Here is a 4,787-nt window from a genome sequence, read left to right on the forward strand (position 1 = left end):
CTCCTTTACATGTGCTCACTTGACCCCTTCGAGGATGGTATACTACTTGACACTTCTCCCGTGTGCATGCATAGGTATTGTCGGAGCTGCATGGATGTTGAGGAGGAGTGCAAGCGCCAAGGAACAACTACACCATCCGCGAGGGAAGCCTGGAAACGACGACGGAAGAAGACAGAGCTGCTGAAGCTACATCGCTCGGACATCCGGGCCAGAGGATGGACATCCGGCGCCTGTGTAGCCTCCAAGGAGCTACACCAACAGACGGCTGAAGCATCAGCGGTCGGACATCCAGCTCGTGTGCCCGGACATCCGGTGCCTCAGCAACGCCCGGACATCCGGCATTGTAACACCCCGGATGTAACATGCCATATTTGTACTCCGGCTCTTGCCATTTTCGGCTCTAAGTTATGAGATTCCCTTCGTGCTTGGGTTTTGTCTTTGTTTTGCATTTTCTTCATTTCATGCATTTCATATCATGTCATCATGTCCATCTCATTTGCATACGTGTTCGTCTCATGCATCCGAGCATTTTCCCCGTTGTCCGTTTTGCAATCCAACAATCCTACGTCCTCCGGCGCCCCCTTTTGTCTCTTTTCGTGTGGGGGTGTTAGACCTTCTCGGAATGGACCGAGATTTGCCAAGTGGCCTTGGAACACCACCGGTAGACCGCCAGTCAAATTTCGTGTCATTTGGAGTCCGTTTGATACTCCAACAGTTAACCGGGGAACCGCAAAGGCCTCATGTGTGTTGCAGCCCAACACCCCTCCAAAACGGCCCAATAACCCATCCAAACCTCTCCCATGTCCTCCGTTGTCGGATCACGATCGCGTGGTCGAAAACTACACCTCATTTGGACACTCCTACCTCCTAGCTATATATATGTGCACTCCAAATTTTCTGGTCCAAACCCTAGCTATCTCCTCCCCTCCGCCACCGGACGTGTCCGACCTGACCGGATAGGAATCCCGCGGCCAATCGGGGCGCACCACGCGTACTCCCTCCACCGTCCACCGCGCCGGCCCGCGGGGCCCGAGCCAGGCCCTCCCGGCCCGGAGTGCCACCCGCGAGCGCCCGCGCCTTGCGCCACCATCCGCCGCCGCCTCCCGCCGCCTTGCGCTGCTCGCGCTGCTCCTCTCCTGCGACCCTCTCCTCGAACTCCGACCGCCGCCGGCTCAAACTCCGGCGAGCTCGCGCGTCGCCTCGAATTGCGCGCCGGAACCCTAGATCCAAAAGGGTTGACTCTGTTTTCTCTCTAAGTCCTTTTTCCTGATAATTTTATGCCTCTATTCTTTGCATCATAACTCCATGACTGTAGCTCCGTTTCATGCGCATGATATATCAAAATGTTCATCATGATGTGCTATTCAGTTTGTTCCATTGTGATATGCTTGTTTGAGTCCATCTTGATGCCCAAATCACTGATGCAAGATTGCTATAAATTGTTAGGTGCTGATTCTTATCAGCGTTTCAGGATTTGTCATTTTTGTCACAATTCTTGTGTGCATCATATGGGCATAAGCTCTACATGTGTATTGGGCTATGCCATGCCATCTTTACATAGGTTCTTGACATTTATTTTTGTGATCAATGTGGTGACTAGCACAAGCATGCAAAGTAGCCTTCATGTTATTGCTGATTTCAGGATCTTAGGATTTTGGCTAAGTCTTTTGTCTACTGTTATTTTGATCCCATGTGACCATGTTGCTACAGTGAGATACATGTTTTATTTGAGTTGCTTCAGTAAGGATGATTTGGACATACGGTTATGCTCTATCCATTCGTGCCTCTGTTTGCAATTATGGAGTGCTCTAGCATGTCTCAATCTTGCTCTATTTGTGCTATAAAATGTTCCTGGCAGATTGTTTACATGTTAATCAATTTTGTCATGGTTGTTGTAGTTGATCCATGCATGCTATGAACTTGCTCTTGCCTTGGTTAGCTTCATAAACATGCCATCTTGCTTATGCTATGCTTATCTTGTCATGCAATGCCTTGTGTTGAGTGAATAGAGCTCGTAAAGATGCCTTCATCACTCTGTTTATGCCATGCTCAGTTTTCTGCCAAGTCTGAATCTGTTAATGGAACTTGCTATGTTTACATGGGTGCCATCATATCTTCTGTGCCTTTTTGGCTCTTGGTCAGTAAGGGACTTTTGTTCTAGGCTTTGAGTAGATTCATGCCATGCCTTTGTTTGCTATGATCTGTTCCTGTAGCATGTTGTTTGCTTGCTCTAAACATTGCTTCCTGATGTTAATTTCTGGTATGTTAGTATTTTCACTAAGTCTGTGAAGCTGATATCTTTTGCACTTTTTCCATGCTTGTTTGAACCTATTCTTGTGTGTTTTAGCCGTAGCTCAGTGTTCATATTTTGTCAAGCATCTTAAGTAGATCACTGCCATATACTTTATTGATATGTTGGAGTGCAGTAGCTTAGTTTCTTGTTGCATTCTACGTGGCATCATGCTGTTAATCGCAGATTTGTGCCATTCTTGTTTTGCTTGCCATTTGCAAACCGTGCACCCATTTCCGGTGATCTTTATATCGATTTCGATCGAAATCATCTCATCTTTCCAGCAGCATACTTGGTTTTCCAAGTTGATGCCCGGTTCAATCTTTCCTTTCCGAAGCACACATATGCATTGCATATCACATCCCGCATGTCATGCCATGTTTTGCATCATGTTGTTTGTGCAGTGCACCGTGATTGATTGTTGGTCCTTTGCTTGTGTTCTTGCTTTGGGTAGAGCCGGGAGACGAGTACGTTATCGAGGAACCTGTTGAGTACGCTAACGAGGATCAAGCTTTCGTCAACTCTGAGAACTTTGTTGGCAAGATGACCATACCCTCGAAATCACTTCTATCTTTGCTTGCTAGTTGTTCGCCCTATTGCTATGCCGCGATACCTACCACTTGCTATATCATGCCTCCCATATTGCCATGTCAAGCCTCTAACCCACCTTTCCTAGCAAACCGTTGTTTGGCTATGTCACCGCTTTGCTCGACCCCTCTTATAGCGTTGCTAGTTGCAGGCGAAGATGAAGTTTGTTCCATGTTGGAACATGGATATTGTTGGGATATCATTATTATATCTTGTTTACTATGCATCTATATAATTGGTAAAGGGTGGAAGGCTCGGCCTTATGCCTGGTGTTTTGTTCCACTCTTGCCTCCCTAGTTTCCGTCATACCGGTGTTATGTTCCTTGATTTTGCGTTCCTTACACGGTTGGGTGTCATGGGAACCCCTTGACAGTTCGCTTTGAATAAAACTCCTCCAGCAAGGCCCAGCCTTGGTTTTACCATTTGCCTACCTACCACCATATACCTTCCCTTGGGTTCTGCAGACTCAAGGGTCATCTTGTTTTAAACCCCCCGGGCCAGTGCTCCTCTGAGTGTTGGTCCGAACCGAGTCGCCTGCGGGGCCACCTCGGGGAAACTCGAGGTTTTTTTTTACTTGTAGCCTATCTCATCCAGTGTTGCCCTGAGATCGAGATACGTGCGACTCCTATCGGGATTTGTCGGCACCTCGGGTGGCTTTGCTGGTCTTGTTTTACCATTGTCGAAATGTCTTGTAACCGGGATTCCGAGAATGATCGGGTCTTCCTGCGAGAAGGAATATCCTTCGTTGACTGTGAGAGCTTGTCATGAGCTAAGTTGGGACACCGCTGCAGGGTTTTGAACTTTCGAAAGCCGTGCCCGTGGTTACGGGCAGATGGGAATTTGTTAATGTCCGATTGTAGAGAACTTGAAACTTAACTTAATTAAAATGAATCAACCGCGTGTGTAACCGTGATGGTCTCTTTTCGGCGGAGTCTAGGTAGAGAACACGATCTCGTGTTATGCTTGACCGTAAGTAGCTTCAGGATCACTTCTTGATCACTTTATAGCTTCTCAACCGTGCTTTGCTTCTCTTCTCGCTCTCTTTTGCGTAAGTTAGCCACCATATATGGTAGTGCTTGCTGCAGCTCCACCTCACTACCTTTCCTACCTTTAAGCTTAAATAGTCTTGATCGCGAGGGTGTGAGATTGCTAAGTCCTTGTGACTCACAGATACTTCCAAACAGATGCAGGTGCCGATGATGCCAGTGCAGGGGACGCTACCGAACTCAAGTGGGAGTTCGACGAGGATTCGGGCCGTTAATATGTGTCTTTTCCGGATGATCAGTAGAGGAGCCCAGTTGGGGCGCTCGGGGATCTAGAATTTGGGGTTGTCTTTCTTTATTTTGGTTCCATAGTCGGACCTTGTTTGTATTGTAGATGATGTATGATATATTTATGTATTGTGTGAAGTGGCGATTGTAAGCCAACTCTTTATCCCTTTCTTATTCAGTACATGGGATGTGTAAAGATTACCCCTCTTGTGACATGCCTACCATGCGGTTATGCCTCTAAGTCGTGCTCCGACATGTGGGAGATATAGTCGCATCGTGGGTGTTACAAGTTGGTAATCAGAGCCTTCCCCGACTTAGGAGCCCCCTGCTTGATCGAATCGCTGATGTTGTTGAGTCTAGAACAAAATGTTTTGAGTCTTATAGGATTATATATATCAGAGAGTAGGATTCTTTTTACTCCCCAGTCCCTTCGTCGCTCTGGTGAGGCATCCTGACGTAGAGTTTTGACTCTTCTCTCCTCAAATTTTATGAATTTTTTTAGGATCACGCGGGTATCTTGGAATCGTTTTGATGGTTTTATGACGAGAACATTGTTCTTGGTTCCTCCTGACATTTAGGGGTTGTGGCAGTGTCCTAGGGAGTTGAGCTCCAAGGTGTTGTCGTCACAATTTTATCAT

Source organism: Triticum urartu, chromosome 3A (genome assembly GCF_056163025.1).
Source record: "Triticum urartu cultivar PI428250 chromosome 3A, HENAU_Tu73, whole genome shotgun sequence".
Taxonomy (NCBI): domain Eukaryota; kingdom Viridiplantae; phylum Streptophyta; class Magnoliopsida; order Poales; family Poaceae; genus Triticum; species Triticum urartu.